Below are 20,253 nucleotides of genomic sequence, written 5' to 3'. Positions count from 1 at the left end.
TGGTGATACACGATCAGCCTGAGCTTTGGGAAACGGGCTTATCTGATGCCTTTACTAAAGGCCCCACTTTCTCCCCGTCTCAATAACAGAGCACATCTGGTGCCTCTGCAGGGAGCGCAGGCAGCGAAGGAGCGCTGTCTCTTTGGGATCCCTCTGGAGGGGATCAGATCATTTCACTATTCTCTCAGAAATCCACTTACCCGAAAGCGAGGAGACTAGGGACGGTATTTATAGGCCAAAATGTACAATCCCACATCTGGATCCAATCATAAGAATGGCATTTTGGTATACCCCTGGCAGTTATGAAAATGATTAAAAACGTTGGTGCAGTACAAACAGAAGGTTTCGCCAATTCGTTTGTAAAGGGCTGGTGTAAGATATATTTTATTTTGCGATACTTTGACTTGCCACCAGAAGGCGACAGTAGCCTGTTTTCGGTTGAGGCAGTGGTGGCTCACCTGCTGGATGCTTTTGCATATGGAATTAGGCCACCTCAGGCGATGATACTCATTTTGTATTTGGCCCATTAGATTTCTATACAGATAGGTCTTGGACAGAAAATCTAGAGATTCCTGTATTGGTCATAGGAACCTATCCTTAGACCATAGCCTACAATGGTAAATATATATATAATAAGAAACTTTCCAAAGACCGAAGACGCAAGTAAAATGACGACGAAGAGGTTCATTGCGAACTGTTGGCAGAAGATACCGGCCAAGCAACTCGTTGCAAATGACTTATTTGGACGTTGAAACCTAATAATTCCTGGTTTGAAGTTGCCCCTGTAGCAGACATTTTCATTCAATGGGAGCCGTTCCAAAGCCATATTTTGTTTTATTCCACAAAAAGCTTCCGAATGTAGCTCTGAATGTAGCTTTCCCACTGATGACACACCCTTGTAAAATATACAAAATGCATATGGATTTTAACGACCAATATGTTCAAAATAAAATAAATATGTTTAGCGCAAGATTTTACATTAATTGGTTATTTTGTTTCCTGGTTGTTTACTGTAGGTATGTGACAATTCTCACGTCACACGTCTGTCATGATGCTGGTATAAAGAAGGTCGGTCCAACTATTTCAGTGATCACATTTTCAGAGGGACTGTGGCTGCTGGTTGCGTCTGTGCTTGAAGTTCTAGCCAAATCATCATAAGGATGTCAAAAATGATGGTTGTTCATCTCGGAGTGATTGTGTTCGCTATATGTTTATCGACACAGGTATGCCAAATACATTTATTATTAATATTAAGTATTTTTCCTATAAAAAAATCATGTTTTTTGTAAAGCAATTCGCACTTTATTTGCGTGAGGTGTTTTTGTTGTAGGGTATTTCTTCGATAGTCTATAATTAATTGTTCGTGATATGGTTTTAACGTTATAGGGCTATGGCAGAGAGGATTTAAAGTAGCCCACCGAGCACAGACGTCAGTTCGTCCAGTTTTTATTTACATTTGGTTGATTTGTCAACTAACCTGAATTCAACAAAACATTTCACCATGTCATCATGTCATTGGATTTAGGTTAAAAGTTGGGTAAAAAAAAAAAAAAGAAAAGCCAAATAACCTTATGTTGATGACTTTTTAAAAATCCAATCCGTTTTCTATGTTGATTCATGTCATCACATTGCTTTTCTTTATTACGTGGAAACGTTGATTCAAACAGTGTTTGCCCAGTGGGTAGTAATCAGGTAAAATCATGCAATTATATGATCTGATCCAAGTCATAAACCTCACATTGGTGCCAATCACTTACTTTAACGTGTGCGCACATTTTGGGACCGTTCCTCAACATCTATCTATCCATCTTGTCTTGTCGGCAATTATCCTAATAGTTGTGATGCACGTTTCTTTAATTTATTAAAAACATCTCGGTAAATGAATGATTTAAAGCCACGTACACCCGAGTCTACCAAAGGGATAAAGTTCCTTTCAGTGCTGCGCGACAAACGATACCTGAAACGAATAGCGAAGACCGTCCGTTTGCGCGTGCCTGTTTGGACTAGCATTCTATGTGGTGTTACATGTACAGGCCAACGTGATAACTGGGTGTGACCCGAACAGAGACACGAACAGGTTACATCTTTAGGGGGGGAACAGTTTCCTCCTGTTCATGTTTTCTTTCCAGTGTAGCGGATGTATAAATGAAAAGTGCATTGTGTTTAATTTGCACGATTTGCTATTTTGCAGCATAAACTAGCTAGGCTACCAGTTGGAAGAACATTCAGTGGAAATGTGCTTGGTTCAGTTAGGTTACTGATTTGGTCTAATCTAGGATTTTTCTTTGGATATGGCATGACAAATTGGACTACCCTACATGGTGTTCAGTAAATTGGTGGCCATTTTAATTGTAAAACATCCCTTCATTCTAAATCTCAATACATTGATTGTTTTTCAGATTGGGCCTAGAATACCCATATGCCACGATAGCTGGTTTTTAACCTCCTGAAGTATTTGTTTGCTAGTTCTTCACAGCCTTCCTTTTCTACCCTAAAATGTAAAGTCCTCTAGATATGACATCGTATTGATGGGCGGCAGGGTAGCCTAGTGGTTAGAGTGTTGGACTAGTAACTGGAAGGTTGCAAATTCAAATCCCTGAGCTGACAAGGTACTAATCTGTCATTCTGCCCCTGAACAGGCAGTTAACCCACTGTTCCTAGGCTGTCATTGAAAATAAGAATTTGTTCTTAACTGACTTGCCAAGTTAAATAAAGGCAAAAAAAATAATTTTAAAAAGTCACTCTGGATAAGAGCTCTGCTAAATGACTAAAATGTGAATGTGTGCTTTGGCTAGAATGTTTTTGTTAAAAAATGAAGAACTCAGTTTCTCAATTCAGTGGAATTAAATTTGAGATGTTGCTAAACCAAGCCTCTTCCTGTTTGCCTGCAGGTGGTCTCCATGAACACCACATCGCGCAACCCGCCCGGCGTAGGTTCCAACTCCACCATGGTCATGGACACGTACAGCAGCTCGGCCAACTCCACCTCCCCTACCGGAGTGGGCATGTCACTGCAGTCCAGCCACTTCTCCCTCATGCTCCCCATCGTCATGGCGACCTGGCTCCTGCACTGCTTTTGTTGAACCCATAACCCTTGATCCACCCTCCTGTTACCACCTCAACCACCACCACTCCCCTCAACCGCACTGAACCAAGACCACAATCCTAACATCCAGCAGCCAAAATGGACTCCACATCACCCACACCCACTCGTTCGCCCCCACAGAAAAAAGAAAATCCTAGTGCTGACTTTTTTTTTCTGGGGGGGACGTTAGTTGGAGAGGAAGCCACCACCATCAACCCCTCGCACCCCTCCCCTATTTCGAAACCCCATACGGAACCTCAACATGGCTTCTTGCTCTGCCAACCCTCAAGACCTGCATTTCCATAGTAACACAACCAACATCCTGGTTATCAGTCTGGGGTATTCTGGGGTATGTAGGCCTACAGGGAAGTGGTTGTCATGTCAGGTCTCTTGAAAAAAATGTGGACCACTTGTGTGTACAGAAGTTCTTATTGTAGTTTTAATTTCACCTGGGAAATAATTCTAAATTTGTTTTGTATGTGCCCTGCCCAAAGTGAAGGTTGCACATAGATTATTAAAGAGAAACTCAAGCCTCTTTTAATTAAACTATTTTAAATGGTCACGATTTGGCACTTTTTGAGTTTTTTTGTTATTGGAAATGTACCAGAAGATGTGATGTATGTAGAGATAATAAGATTGATACTGGGCTTGTGTCGGTATACCTTGTGATTTATAAAAAGTTTCTGGTCTTTTACAAGGAGGGTATAACTGGCATCTCTCCCTTTCGATGCCTGGTTGGTCCCAACAAAATGACTGTACTGTAACCATGTGGGAAGGGTTGATGTTAAATTTATATTCCCCCTTATAGTTTATATTTTGTATAAATGGCAATGTTACAATGTTAGTTTTTGTTAAATCTTCTGAAATAATGGGAAGGAATGACAATGTACAATAAATTATACTTAAAAATATTTATTTTGTATGTTTTCTCCTTACTGTTTTAAAGGTGTTTCATTGGTTGATACTATACTGTCACTGGATGCATTTTTTGTTTTGTTTTAATTGAACTTTTACTTAACCTTCATTTAACTAGGCAAGTCAGTTAAGAAAAATTCTTATTTACAATGACGGCCTACCGGGGAACAGTGGGTTCTCTTGTTCAGGGGCAGAGCGACAGATTTGTACCTTGTCAGTTCGGGAATTCGAACCAGCAACCTTTCAGTTACTGGCCTAACGCTGTAACTAGACTACCTGCCACCCCAATGAGTTTGTAGGTTTAAGATTCACTATTTAGGTTTCTCTTTTGGTGGCTTAACTACTTTCACTACCTTTGAAATGACAAACTACCAAATCTTGTTTTAACAATCTAGCTTGGTTGTTTATTGATCCAGCCTTCTGAAACCGTCCTTCTTGGTCAATGTCACCTGTACTTTGATCTCTCATCTCCTGGAAATCCACATCGATCTCGGTCCATAACATAATCCTAATGTAGTTTGCTATAGGAGTGCAGCAGACAGATTAATTGGTATTGAGCTGCCATAGAGTCTAGACGTACAGCAGCTGCTGAGCTTGCTGCATGGGCCCGAGCTGGACTCAGCATTTCATGATGCCCCCTAGATCTCCTCTGGCTCTAGTCCAGACACACACACACACACACAACAAAGCTGTGACCTTCATGTTCTACAGATGTGAGGTTTAAACTCAGGTCCTAAACTTTTTCTCCTTTGAAAAAAAATGCCGCATTTCTCAGTTTTTAACGCTAAGCACTGATTATGTTTTTTCTTCACTTGCCAAGAGTTGGAGAGGAGGATCCCCTAAAGGTGAATGATTTCATATTTCATTAGGTAACTAGACCTGTCTCTCTGCTCTGAAGTCTACCCAACACTGTCTAGTCTTTGATTTCATGCTAGAAAGGATGCCACTTCATGGTTAGATGTCAGACGAACATCCAACGTCCATTTGTACGAGTTGTCAACAAATATGAATTCTACTTGAAATGAACCAACCCTTAAAGCCCTATTGCTGATTTTTGCTTGAAATCTATAGGTTAAAATTACACCCAGTAAATGCTGCAAATTCAATCAACCATTTATGTTGTTGCAACGGGATTCAAATGTTGATAAAGTTTCATTAACTGACACACCAAGTTAAAGACAAGAAAAACTCAAAATGAGTACGTTTTTTATTTATTTAAATTATGTTTTGGTTTGATCTTCTTGTCCAGCCTCATAACCCTGGTCTTGTCCAGTCTCATCACCCTGGTCTTTTCCATTGATTTGCTATGTTAATTTCAAAAACTTTGCCAAACAAATATTTTTATCTCACTTGTGTTTTTCAGAGGCATCATGCAAAATGAAAGGATCCAACAGCCTCAGATGAACACGGTGTTTGTTTGTCATACAGACAGCCATTGTCGGAGTCCCACCACACTAAAGAGGAAATGTGATCATAATCTTCTGAAATTCCATTTCCATGGTTTGAACATGATGACATCTTCACATGGTACTTTCTTAGGACCTTTCTTCTCATCTTTTTAACTACAGAACGCAGAAAGGCTTTGTTTTAACATGTGTAGACACTGACATGGTGCTGGAATGGAGATAATATGAGGTTAAATTTCCCCTTTAAAACAAATTCCCAACATTCAATCCATGATGCTGTGAAACTGATTAATACAGTGAGTAAGCAGGAGGCACGGTGGGCGTGCTGTTTACAGTGAGTAAGCCACGGCGCCGACTGATTAATACAGATGGCACGCGATGCTGTGAAACGGATTAATACAGTGAGTAAGCAGGAAGCACGGTGGGCCTGGAACCTATGCAGTTTTTTGAAACTTTTACAGTGAGTACGTGTTATTTCTTACATTAGTACCCCAGGTCATCTTAGGTTTCATTACATTACCCCAGGTCAGTTTCATTACATACAGTCGAGAAGAACTACTGAATATAAGATCAGCGTCAACTCACCATCAGTACGACCAAGAATATGTTTTCCGCGACGCGGATCCGGTGTTCTGCCTTACAAACAGGACAACGGAATGGATCGCATGCAGCGACCCAAGGAAACGTCTCCGAAAAAGAGGGAAACGAGGCGGTGTTCTGGTCACACTCCGAAAAAGGGCACATCGCGCACCACTCCCCAGCATTCTTCTTGCCAATGTCCAGTCTCTTGACAACAAGGTTGACGAAATCCGAGCAAGGGTAGCATTCCAGAGGGACATCAGAGACTTTCACGGAAACATGGCTTACTGGGAAGACGCTATCCGATGCGGTGCAGCCAACGGGTTTCTCCACGCATCGCGCCGACAGAAACAAACATCTTTCTGGTAAGAAGAGTGGCGGGGGCGTATGCCTCATGACTAACGAGACATGGTGTGATGAAGGAAACATACAGGAACTCAAATCCTTCTGTTCACCTGATTTAGAATTCCTCACAATCAAATGTAGACCGCATTATCTTCCAAGAGAATTCTCTTCGATTATAATCACAGCCGTATATATCCCCCCCAAGCAGACACATCGATGGCTCTGAACGAACTTTATTTAACTCTTTGCAAACTGGAAACCATTTATCCGGAGGCTGCATTCATTGTAGCTGGGGATTTTAACAAAGCTAATCTGAAAACAAGACTCCCTAAATTTTATCAGCATATCGATTGCGCAACCAGGGGTGGTAAAACCTTGGATCATTGTTACTCTAACTTCCGCGACGCATATAAGGCCCTGCCCCGCCCCCCTTTCGGAAAAGCTGACCACGACTCCATTTTGCTGATCCCTGCCTACAGGCAGAAACTAAAACAAGAGGCTCCCACGCTGAGGTCTGTCCAACGCTGGTCAGACCAAGCTGACTCCACACTCCAAGACTGCTTCCATCACGTGGACTGGGACATGTTTCATATTGCGTCAGATGGAAATATTGACGAATACTCTGATTCGGTGTGCGAGTTCATTAGAACGTGCGTCGAAGATGTGGTTCCCATAGCAACGATAAAAACATTCCCAAACTAGAAACCGTGGATTGATGGCAGCATTCGCGTGAAACTGAAAGCGCGAACCACTGCTTTTAATCAGGGCAAGGTGTCTGGTAACATGTCCGAATATAAACAATGCAGCTATTCCCTCCGCAAGGCTATTAAACAAGCTAAGCGTCAGTACAGAGACAAAGTGGAATCTCAATTCAATGGCTCAGACACAAGAGGCATGTGGCAGGGTCTACAGTCAATCACGGACTACAAGAAGAAACCCAGCCCAGTCACGGACCAGGATGTCTTGCTCCCAGGCAGACTAAATAACTTTTTTGCCCGCTTTGAGGACAATACAGTGCCACTGACACGGCCTGCAACGAAAACATGCGGTCTCTCCTTCACTGCAGCCGAGGTGAGTAAGACATTTAAACGTGTTAACCCTCGCAAGGCTGCAGGCCCAGACGGCATCCCCAGCCGCGCCCTCAGAGCATGCGCAGACCAGCTGGCCGGTGTGTTTACGGACATATTCAATCAATCCCTATACCAGTCTGCTGTTCCCACATGCTTCAAGAGGGCCACCATTGTTCCTGTTCCCAAGAAAGCTAAGGTAACTGAGCTAAATGACTACCGCCCGTAGCACTCACTTCCGTCATCATGAAGTGCTTTGAGAGACTAGTCAAGGACCATATCACCTCCACCCTACCTGACACCCTAGACCCACTCCAATTTGCTTACCGCCCAAATAGGTCCACAGACGATGCAATCTCAACCACACTGCACACTGCCCTAACCCACCTGGACAAGAGGAATACCTATGTGAGAATGCTGTTCATCGACTACAGCTCGGCATTCAACACCATAGTACCCTCCAAGCTCGTCATCAAGCTCGAGACCCTGGGTCTCGACCCCGCCCTGTGCAACTGGGTACTGGACTTCCTGACGGGCCGCCGCCAGGTGGTGAGGGTAGGCAACAACATCTCCTCCCGCTGATCCTCAACACGGGGCCCCACAAGGGTGTGTTCTGAGCCCTCTCCTGTACTCCCTGTTCACCCACGACTGCGTGGCCACGCACGCCTCCAACTCAATCATCAAGTTTGCGGACGACACAACAGTGGTAGGCTTGATTACCAACAACGACGAGACGGCCTACAGGGAGGAGGTGAGGGCCCCCGGAGTGTGGTGTCAGGAAAATAACCTCACACTCAACGTCAACAAAACTAAGGAGATGATTGTGGACTTCAGGAAACAGCAGAGGGAACACCCCCCTATCCACATCGATGGAACAGTAGTGGAGAGGGTAGCAAGTTTTAAGTTCCTCGGCATACACATCACAGACAAACTGAATTGGTCCACTCACACTGACAGCGTCGTGAAGAAGGCGCAGCAGCGCCTCTTCAACCTCAGGAGGCTGAAGAAATTCGGCTTGTCACCAAAAGCACTCAAACTTCTACAGATGCACAATCGAGAGCATCCTGGCGGGCTGTATCACCGCCTGGTACGGCAACTGCTCCGCCCTCAACCGTAAGGCTCTCCAGAGGGTAGTGAGGTCTGCACAACGCATCACCGGGGGCAAACTACCTGTCCTCCAGGACACCTACACCACCCGATGTTACAGGAAGGCCATAAAGATCATCAAGGACATCAACCACCCGAACCCCTGCCTGTTCACCCCGCTATCATCCAGAAGGCGAGGTCAGTACAGGTGCATCAAAGCTGGGACCGAGAGACTGAAAAACAGCTTCTATCTCAAGGCCATCAGACTGTTAAACAGCCACCACTAACATTGAGTGGCTGCTGCCAACACACTGTCATTGACACTGACCCAACTCCAGCCACTTTAATAATGGGAATTGATGGGAAATGATGTAAATATATCACTAGCCACTTTAAACAATGCTACCTTATATAATGTTACTTACCCTACATTATTCATCTCATATGCATACGTATATACTGTACTCTAGATCATCGACTGCATCCTTATGTCACTAGCCACTTTAACTATGCCACTTTGTTTACTTTGTCTACATACTCATCTCATATGTATATACTGTACTCGATACCATCTACTGTATGCTGCTCTGTACCATCACTCATTCATATATCCTTATGTACATATTCCTTATCCCCTTACACTGTGTATAAGACAGTAGTTTTGGAATTGTTAGTTAGATTACTTGTTGGTTATCACTGCATTGTCGGAACTAGAAGCACAAGCATTTCACTACACTCGCATTAACATGTGCTAACCATGTGTATGTGACAAATAAAATTTGATTTGATTTGATTTGAGAAACTGATTAATACAGTGAGTAAGCAGGAAGCACGGTGGGCGATGCTGTGAAACTGATTAATACAATGAGTAAGCAGGAAGCACGGTGGGCGATGCTGTGAAACTGATTAATACAATGAGTAAGCAGGAAGCACGGTGGGCGATGCTGTGAAACGAATTAATACAGTGAGTAAGCAGGACGCACGGTGGGCGATGCTGTGAAACGGATTAATACAATGAGTAAGCAGGAAGCACGGTGGGCGATGCTGTGAAACGGATTAATACAGTGAGTAAGCAGGAAGCACGGTGGGCGATGCTGTGAAACGGATTAATACAGTGAGTAAGCAGGAAGCACGGTGGGCGATGCTGTGAAACTGATTAATACAGTGAGTAAGCAGGAAGCACGGTGGGCGATGCTGTGAAACTGATTAATACAGTGAGTAAGCAGGAAGCACGGTGGGCGATGCTGTGAAACGGATTAATACAGTGAGTAAGCAGGAAGCACGGTGGGCGATGCTGTGAAACGGATTAATACAGTGAGTAAGCAGGACGCACGGTGGGCGATGCTGTGAAACGGATTAATACAGTGAGTAAGCAGGAAGCACGGTGGGCGATGCTGTGAAACGGATTAATACAGTGAGTAAGCAGGAAGCACGGTGGGCGATGCTGTGAAACGGATTAATACAGTGAGTAAGCAGGAAGCACGGTGGGCGATGCTGTGAAACTGATTAATACAGTGAGTAAGCAGGAAGCACGGTGGGCGATGCTGTGAAACTGATTAATACAGTGAGTAAGCAGGAAGCACGGTGGGCGATGCTGTGAAACGGATTAATACAGTGAGTAAGCAGGAAGCACGGTGGGCGATGCTGTGAAACTGATTAATACAGTGAGTAAGCAGGACGCACGGTGGGCGATGCTGTGAAACGGATTAATACAGTGAGTAAGCAGGACGCACGGTGGGCGATGCTGTGAAACGGATTAATACAGTGAGTAATCAGGAAGCACGGTGGGTGATGCTGTGAAACTGATTAATACAGTGAGTAAGCAGGAAGCACAGTGGATGATGCTGTGAAACTGATTAATACAGTGAGTAAGCAGGAAGCACGGTGGGCGAAGCTGTGAAACTGATTAATACAGTGAGTAAGCAGGAAGCACAGTGGATGATGCTGTGAAACTGATTAATACAGTGAGTAAGCAGGAAGCACGGTGGGCGATGCTGTGAAACGGATTAATACAGTGAGTAAGCAGGAAGCACGGTGGGCGATGCTGTGAAACGGATTAATACAGTGAGTAAGCAGGACGCACGGTGGGCGATGCTGTGAAACGGATTAATACAGTGAGTAATCAGGAAGCACGGTGGGTGATGCTGTGAAACTGATTAATACAGTGAGTAAGCAGGAAGCACAGTGGATGATAGTGTGAAACTGATTAATACAGTGAGTAAGCAGGAAGCACGGTGGGCGAAGCTGTGAAACTGATTAATACAGTGAGTAAGCAGGAAGCACAGTGGATGATGCTGTGAAACTGATTAATACAGTGAGTAAGCAGGAAGCACGGTGGGCGATGCTGTGAAACTGATTAATACAGTGAGTAAGCAGGAAGCACAGTGGATGATGCTGTGAAACATATTAATACACTGAGTAAGCAGGAAGCACGGTGGGTGATGCTGTGAAACTGATTAATACAGTGAGTAAGCAAGAAGCACGGTGGGCGATGCTGTGAAACTGATTAATACACTGAGTAAGCAGGAAGCACAGTGGATGATGCTGTGAAACTGATTAATACAGTGAGTAAGCAGGAAGCACGGTGGGCGATGCTGTGAAACTGATTAATACAGTGAGTAAGCAGGAAGCACGGTGGGCGATGCTGTGAAACTGATTAATACAGTGAGTAAGCAGGAAGCACGGTGGGCGATGCTGTGAAACTGATTAATACAGTGAGTAAGCAGGAAGCACGGTGGGCGATGCTGTGAAACTGATTAATACAGTGAGTAAGCAGGAAGCACGGTGGGCGATGCTGTGAAACTGATTAATACAGTGAGTAAGCAGGAAGCACGGTGGGCGAGGCTGTGGAACTGATTAATACAGTGAGTAAGCAGGAAGCACGGTGGGCGATGCTGTGAAACTGATTAATACAGTGAGTAAGCAGGAAGCACGGTGGGCGATGCTGTGAAACTGATTAATACAGTGAGTAAGCAGGAAGCACGGTGGGTGATGCTGTGAAACTGATTAATACAGTGAGTAAGCAGGAAGCACGGTGGATGATGCTGTGAAACTGATTAATACAGTGAGTAAGCAGGAAGCACGGTGGGCGATGCTGTGAAACAGATTAATACAGTGAGTAAGCAGGAAGCACGGTGGGCGATGCTTTGAAACTGATTAATACAGTGAGTAAGCAGGAAGCACGGTGGGTGATGCTGTGAAACTGATTAATACAGTGAGTAAGCAGGAAGCACGGTGGATGATGCTGTGAAACTGATTAATACAGTGAGTAAGCAGGAAGCACGGTGGGCGAAGCTGTGAAACTGATTAATACAGTGAGTAAGCATGAAGCACGGCTGTGAAACTGATTAATACAGTGAGTAAGCAGGAAGCATGGTGGATGATGCTGTGAAACTGATTAATACAGTGAGTAAGCAGGAAGCACAGTGGATGATGCTTTGAAACATATTAATACAGTGAGTAAGCAGGAAGCACGGTGGGCGATGCTATGAAACTGATTAATACAGTGAGTAAGCAGGAAGCACGGTGGGCGATGCTGTGAAACGGATTAATACAGTGAGTAAGCAGGAAGCACGGTGGGCGATGCTGTGAAACTGATTAATACAGTGAGTAAGCAGGAAGCACGGTGGGCGAAGCTGTGAAACTGATTAATACAGTGAGTAAGCATGAAGCACGGTGGGCGATGCTGTGAAACTGATTAATACAGTGAGTAAGCAGGAAGCATGGTGGATGATGCTGTGAAACTGATTAATACAGTGAGTAAGCAGGAAGCACGGTGGGCGAGGCTGTGAAACTGATTAATACAGTGAGTAAGCAGGAAGCACGGTGGGCGATGCTGTGAAACTGATTAATACAGTGAGTAAGCAGGAAGCACGATGGGCGATGCTGTGAAACTGATTAATACAGTGAGTAAGCAGGAAGCACGGTGGGTGATGCTGTGAAACTGATTAATACAGTGAGTAAGCAGGAAGCACGGTGGATGATGCTGTGAAACTGATTAATACAGTGAGTAAGCAGGAAGCACGGTGGGTGATGCTGTGAAACGGATTAATACAGTGAGTAAGCAGGAAGCACAGTGGATGATGCTGTGAAACTGATTAATACAGTGAGTAAGCAGGAAGCACAGTGGATGATGCTGTGAAACATATTAATACAGTGAGTAAGCAGGAAGCACGGTGGGCGATGCTATGAAACTGATTAATACAGTGAGTAAGCAGGAAGCACGGTGGGTGATGCTGTGAAACTGATTAATACAGTGAGTAAGCAGGAAGCACAGTGGATGATGCTGTGAAACATATTAATACAGTGAGTAAGCAGGAAGCACGGTGGGCGATGCTATGAAACTGATTAATACAGTGATTAAGCAGGAAACACGGTGGGTGATGCTGCAGGCAGTGGAGAGAGAGAGAAGTCCCTCTCTGCAACACTATAATCAGGCTTTACGAGCCATTACACCTGCCTATTGTCCCCCCATGTTCTCCCTGCACCATATTAACCTCTCCCTGCCCAGCTTCTCTCATCCCCCTCTCATCCACGCACTGTATTTGTTCCTACTTATCCCAAAACCCTCTCCCTTCCTGTCCCTCTCTTCCCTACCTCTTCACTTTTTTCCCCCTCTCCCTCCATCTAGCTCTCAGACTGACTTTAAGTTCAATCTTCCTTTCTTTCAAACATAACAAACTTTTCCATTATTCCAGCCACCAGTCTGGTGTGAGTTTCCTGAAAAACTAGTCGCTAACGAGCAGAGGCACACCACTCGCAGAAAAGCAAATAGTTTAATTTGGTTAATTTTGATCCATCACACAAAGAAGATTGACATCAAATATAGATGTTTATAATTGTTGGTAACAAATGTGAAATTGCTAGATGTCAAACCTTTTAGTAACAATTATACAAATGTATTTTTCACGTCAATCAATTTTGTACTCTCTCGTGGCGGTTTTGTTGAGAAAAATAACATACACCGTCAGAAAGGAGGCTTTCAGGACACTACCACCTAACATATAAACCTTTCCCTAACTGTATCACTCCAGGAGGATGTCTCCCTAACCCTACCTGTATCACTCCAGGGGGATGTTTCCATAACTCTAACGGTATCACTCCAGGAGGATGTTTCCCTAACCCTAACTGTATCACTCCAGGGGGATGTCTCCCTAACTCTAACTGTATCACTCCAGGGGGATGTCTCCCTAACCCTAACTGTATCACTCCAGGGGGATGTCTCCCTAACTCTAACTGTATCACTCCAGGGGGAAGTTTCCTCTAACCCTACCTGTATCTTTCCATAAGGCAAAAGTGATAACTAGGTGGCTCAGGGAACAAAACATTGATATTTTGGGCCCATGGCCAAGAAACTCCCCAGACCTTAATCCCATTGAGAACTTGTGGTCAATCCTCAAGAGGCGGGTGGACAAACAAAAACCCACAAATTCTGACAAACTCCAAGCATTGATTATGCAAGAATGGGCTGCCGTCAGTCAGGATGTGGCCTAGAAGTTAATTGACAGCATGCCAGGGCAGATTGCAGAGGTCTTGAAAAAAAAGGGTCAACACTGCAAATATTGACTCTTTGCATCAACTTCATGTTATTGTCAATACAAGCCTTTGACACTTCTGAAATGCTTGTAATTATACTTCAGTATTCCATAGTAACATCTGACAAAAAATATCTAAAGACACTGTTGCTGCAAACTTTGTGTAAATTAATATTTGTGTCATTCTCAAAACTTTTGGCCACGACTGTAGAGGGATGTGGTGTAGTCGTGTAGTATAATAGTAAAGGGAGATACCTTGTTAGGTGTCCAACTGAATGTATTCAACTGAAATGAGTATTCCACATTTAACCCAACCCCTCTGAATCAGAGAGGTGTGGGGGGCTGCCATAATCGACATCCCTGTCTTCGACGCCCGAGGAACAGTGGGTTAACTGCCTTGCTCAGTGGCAGAACAACATATTTTTACCTTGTCAGCTCCGGATTCGATCCAGCAACCTTCCAGTTACTGGCCCAACTCTCTATCCACTAGGCTACCTGCCATCTCGTAGTGTATTATAGTGTAATAGTGTAGTGTTTTAGTGCAGTGTAGCGTAGCTTAGTGTAGTAGTGTAGTATAATGTAGTGTAATTTAGTTTAGTGTAGTGCAGCAGTGTAGTAGAGTGTAGTGTAGTGTAGTATAGTGTAGTGTAGCAGTGTAGTTTGGTGTAGTATTTTGTAGTGGTCATGTAGTATAGTGTCGTGAAATAGTGTTGTGTAGTGTAGTAGTGTAGTATTTTGTAGTGGTCATGTAGTATAGTGTAGTATTGTAGTGTAGTATAGTGTAGGGGTGTTGTGTAGAGTAGTGTAGTAGTGTTGTTTAGTAGTGTAGTTTATTGTAGTAGTATGGTATATTCTAGTGTATTAGTATAGTGTAGTATAGTGTATTGTAGTGTAGTGTGGTAGTGTGGTGTAGTAGTGTAGTGTAGTGTAGTATTGTATTGTGGTGTTGTGGCATTTTTAAGAAATATGTTTTTAAAACATTTATTTAACCAGGTAGGCTAGTTGAGACCAAGTTCTCATTTGCAACTGCAACCTGGCCAAGATAAAGCATAGCAGTTTGAAATATACAACAACACAGAGTTACACATGGAATAAGCAAAACATACAGTCAATAATTCAGTAGAAAAAAATATATTAAAAAAAGTCTATATAGGGTGAGTGCAAATGAGGTAAGATAAGGGAGGTAAGGCAATAAATAGGCCATGGTTGCGAAGTAATTACAATATAGCATTTAAATACTGGAATGGTAGGATGTGCAGAAGATGAATGTGCAAGAAGTAGAGATACTGGAGTGCAAAGGAGCAAGATAAATAAATAAATACAGTATGGGGATGAGGTAGTTGGATGGGTGTCACGAACCTCGCTGAAGAGGGTGCCTCTTCCTGTTCGGGCGGGGCTCGGCGGTCGTCGTCACCGGCCTATTAGCTGCCATCGATTCTTTTTCCGTTTGTGTTTGTTATTGGTTAATTGGGTACACCTGTTTTGTATTAGGGTTTGTTTGTAGGGTATTTAAGGGCACTAGGCCTGCTGGGTTTTTGTGCGGGCTTGTTTATTGTTACTCTGTGTTTGATGGGTTATTGCTTTTCGTGTTCTTTATTTATCCGGTCTATTTTTGTCCTGTTGTTTTTGGACTGGCAACTATTTACGCCTTGTGTGTTGGCGTCATTCATTTTTGGTTGCACCGGTGAATAAATTTGTGATAAACGAAGGAACCCTGCTCTCTGCGCCTGATTCTACCCACCACTCATAGTTTATCGTAACAGAAGCCCGCACCCACACAGCTGTCCTCCATCGGATTGGTACGGCGATGGATCAGATGATGGAGAGGATGGAACGATGGGAAAGGAGTGGTTTACCGACGCCTATCTCAGCTCTCCCACTACCGACACCATCTACACCATCTACATCGTCCTCTGGGTCCGGCGCACTGCGTCTCACTCCCCCGAGGGAGTACGAGGGAGCAGCGGCTGGGTGCCAGGGATTTTTGCTCCAGCTAGAGCTCTACCTGGCTACCGTGCGTCCGGCTCCCTCGGGTGAGGAGAGTGTGAGCCTCCTCGTCTCCTGTTTAACGGGCAGGGCCCTGGACTGGGCTAACGCGGTCTGGAACAGTCCAGACTTGGCTCGGGACAACTACCTGGAGTTCACCCGCCGTTTCAGAGCTGTGTTCGATCATCCACCAGAGGGGAAAGCGGCGGGTGAGCAACTGTTCCACCTCAGACAGGAGATGAGGAGTGCGCAGGACTTCGCGTTGGAGTTTAGGACCCTAGCTGCTGGTGCTGGGTGGAATGACAGGGCCCTGATGGATCATTACCGGTGTAGTCCTCCCGGCGGGAGGACGTCCGCCGGGAGCTAGCTTGCAGAGACACAACTCTCTCCCTGGATGAACTTATAGACATGTCTATTCGATTGGACAACCTGCTGGCTGCCCGCGGGCGTTCGGAAGGGGTCCTGTTAATTCCACCCTCCAGCTCTCCCACTCCCACTCTGATGGAGTTGGGAGGAGCTGCATCTAGGGGAACCAGAGGGGGCTCCTCCTGCTCCTATTGTGGACGTAGAGGACACACTTCGGACCGGTGTTGGAGGAGTCCCTCTGGGAGTCGAGATGGTCGGCGGAACACTCCTCGGCCACCCCAGGTGAGTAAGCACCAAACTCACTCAGAGCTCCTTGTTGGTCACATGTTTTTGTTAATTTTTTTCCCTGCGTTTTTCCCCTCTCTTCAGCATAAGGCGCTAGTCGATTCAGGCGCAGCTGGGAGTTTTATGGATCGTGGACTCGCCCGTAAATTGGGTATTCCGTTAGTGCCGATAGAACCACCTGTCCCCGTGCACTCCTTAGATAGCCGACCGTTAGGGTCAGGGCTGGTCAGGGAGGCCACGATTCCGCTGGACATGGTAACGCAGGGGAATCATAGGGAGAGGATCAGTTTCTACCTTATTGATTCACCTGGGTTCCCGGTGGTATTGGGGGTTCCCTGGCTGGCTATTCACAATCCCGTTATTTCCTGGAAACAGGGGGCTCTTAAGGGGTGGTCAGACGAGTGTTCGGAGAGGTGTATAGGAGTTTCCATCGGTGCCACGACGGTGGAGAGTCCAGACCAGGTTTCCACCGTGCGCATTCCCCCAGAATATGCCGATTTGGCTATCGCTTTTAGTAAGAAGAGAGCGACCAAATTACCACCTCATCGACGGTGGGATTGCGTGATAAACCTCCTGGAGAACGCTGCACTTCCCCGAAGTCATGTGTACCCACTGTCACAGGAGGAGACGTTGGCTATGGAAACATATGTCACGGAAGCTCTGAGACAGGGGTACATTCGGTCCTCCATGTCACCCGTCTCCTCGAGTTTCTTTTTTGTGAGGAAAAAGGAGGGAGGTCTGCGTCCGTGCATTGATTATCGAGGTCTCAATTCGATCACAGTGGGTTTTAGTTATCCGCTACCTCTCATCGCTACGGCGGTGGAATCATTCCACGGAGCGCGTTTCTTCACAAAACTGGACCTCAGGAGCGCGTATAATCTGGTGCGTATTCGGAAGGGAGACGAGTGGAAAACAGCGTTTAGTACCACATCAGGCCACTATGAGTACCGCGTCATGCCGTATGGGTTGAAGAATGCTCCAGCCGTCTTCCAATCCTTTGTAGATGAGATTCTCAGGGACTTGCACGGGCAGGGTGTGGTAGTCTATATTGATGACATCTTGATTTATTCTGCCACACGCGCCGCGCATGTTTCCTTGGTGCGAAAGGTTCTTGGGCGACTGCTGGAGCATGACCTATACGTCAAGGCTGAGAAATGTGTGTTCTCCAAACCAGCCGTTTCCTTCCTGGGTTATCGCATTTCCAGCTCGGGGATGATGATGGAGTGTGACCGCGTTAATGCCGTGCGTAATTGGCCGACTCCGACCACGGTAAAGGAGGTGCAGCGGTTTTTAGGGTTTGCCAATTACTACCGGAGGTTTATCCGGGGTTTTGGCCAAGTAGCGGCGCCCATTACCTCACTGCTGAAGGGGGGACCGGTGCGTTTGCGGTGGTCAGCTGAGGCTGATGGAGCCTTCAACCAGTTGAAGGTACTGTTCACTGGAGCTCCCGTGTTGGCGCATCCGGACCCTTCGTTAGCATTCATAGTGGAGGTGGATGCGTCCGAGGCTGGGGTTGGGGCCGTGCTGTCTCAGCGTTCGGGTACGCCACCGAAGCTCCGTCCCTGCGCTTTCTTTTCTAAGAAGCTGGATCCGGCGGAGCGGAACTATGATGTGGGGGATCGGGAGTTACTAGCTATGGTAAAAGCCCTGAAGGTGTGGAGACACTGGCTAGAGGGGGCTAAACACCCTTTTCTCATCTGGACTGACCACCGTAATCTGGAGTATATTCGAGAAGCGAGGAGACTGAATCCGCGTCAGGCTAGGTGGGCCATGTTTTTTACACGTTTTAGATTTACAATCTCTTACAGACCAGGTTCCCTCAACACTAAGGCCGACGCACTGTCCCGTCTCTATGACACCGAGGACCGGTCCATCGAACCCACTCCCATCCTTCCAGCCTCTCGGCTGGTGGCCCCAGTGGTATGGGAGGTGGACGCGGACATCGAGCGGGCGTTGAGGGTTGAACCTGCGCCTATACGGTATCCGACTGGTAAAAGTTACGTACCGCTTGGTGTCCGTGATAAATTGATTCGGTGGGCTCACACACTACTGTCTGCGGGTCATCCGGGGATTGATAGGACGGTGCGAGGTCTTAGGGGGAAATACTGGTGGCCTACTTTAGCTAGGGATGTGAGGATCTATGTCTCCTCCTGTTCGGTATGCGCCCAGAGTAAGGCTCCTAGGCACCTTCCTAGAGGGAAGTTACAGCCCCTCCCGGTTCCACAACGGCCATGGTCCCATCTCTCGGTGGATTTTCTTACTGATCTTCCTCCATCTCAGGGAAACACTACCGTTCTGGTCGTTGTGGATCGGTTCTCTAAGTCCTGCCGTCTCCTCCCATTGCCTGGTCTTCCCACGGCCCTACAGACTGCAGAGGCTCTATTTACCCACGTCTTCCGGCACTATGGGGTTCCAGAGGATATAGTCTCCGATCGGGGTCCCCAGTTCACGTCCCGGGTTTGGAAGGCGTTTATGGAGCGTCTGGGGATCTCGGTCAGCCTTACCTCTGGTTATCACCCCGAAAGTAATGGGCAGGTGGAGAGATTAAACCAGGAAGTGGGTAGGTTTCTGAGGTCGTATTGCCAGGATCGGCCAGGAGAATGGGCGAGGTACGTCCCGTGGGCAGAATTGGCCCAGAACTCTCTTCGGCATTCGTCCACAAATATGTCGCCATTTGAATGCGTACTGGGCTACCAGCCGGTCCTGGCTCCGTGGCATCAGAGTCAGACCGAGGCTCCTGCGGTGGAGGAGTGGGTACAGCGCTCTAGAGAGACCTGGCAGGCAGTCCAGGCTTCTCTCAGGCAGGCCAGTGAACGGCAGAAGAGTGTCGCTGACCGCCACCGCAGTGAGGCACCGGTGTTCGCACCAGGGGACAGGGTCTGGCTCTCGACCCGAAACCTGCCCCTCCGCCTGCCCTGCCGGAAGCTGGGGCCGCAGTGTGTGGGGCCATTTAAAGTCCTGAGGAGGATAAACGAGGTTTGTTATAGATTGCAACTTCCCTCTTATTATCGCATTAACCCCTCGTTTCATGTGTCTCTCCTCAGGCCGGTGGTAGCTGGTCCCCTACAAGACAATGAGGTGCCGGAGGTCCCTCCACTCCCTCTGGACATCGAGGGGTCCCCGGCGTACACAGTACGAGCTATTCTGGACTCGAGACGCCGGGTGGGGGGCCTGCAGTACCTCGTGGACTGGGAGGGGTAAGGTCCGGAGGAGAGGTGCTGGGTACCGGGGAGGGACATTTTAGATCCTTCCCTCTTGAGGGATTTCCACCGCCTTCACCCGGATCGCCCCGCGCCTCGTCCTCCGGGTCGTCCTCGAGGCCGGGGTCGGCGCGCTGCGGGTGCCGCACGTCAGGGGAGGGGTACTGTCACGAACCTCGCTGAAGAGGGTGCCTCTTCCTGTTCGGGCGGGGCTCGGCGGTCGTCGTCACCGGCCTATTAGCTGCCATCGATTCTTTTTCCGTTTGTGTTTGTTATTGGTTAATTGGGTACACCTGTTTTGTATTAGGGTTTGTTTGTAGGGTATTTAAGGGCACTAGGCCTGCTGGGTTTTTGTGCGGGCTTGTTTATTGTTACTCTGTGTTTGATGGGTTATTGCTT

At 46.5% G+C, this 20,253-nt stretch overlaps 1 long non-coding RNA gene across 1 annotated transcript; it reads left to right on the top strand.

Annotated features, from left to right (window-relative positions):
• The first annotated feature begins 1,037 nt into the window (after positions 1 to 1,037).
• LOC135564381 (uncharacterized) lies at positions 1,038 to 3,996 on the top strand. The gene is made up of 2 exons (XR_010460972.1): positions 1,038 to 1,223; positions 2,892 to 3,996. It is a non-coding gene; the product is annotated as an uncharacterized LOC135564381 (long non-coding RNA).
• Positions 3,997 to 20,253: the final 16,257 nt, after the last annotated feature.

This window comes from Oncorhynchus nerka, linkage group LG24 (genome assembly GCF_034236695.1).
Source record: "Oncorhynchus nerka isolate Pitt River linkage group LG24, Oner_Uvic_2.0, whole genome shotgun sequence".
Classification (NCBI taxonomy): domain Eukaryota; kingdom Metazoa; phylum Chordata; class Actinopteri; order Salmoniformes; family Salmonidae; genus Oncorhynchus; species Oncorhynchus nerka.
Note: the sequence above shows the minus strand (reverse complement) of the source record. Positions and strands in the feature narration are given on the sequence as shown.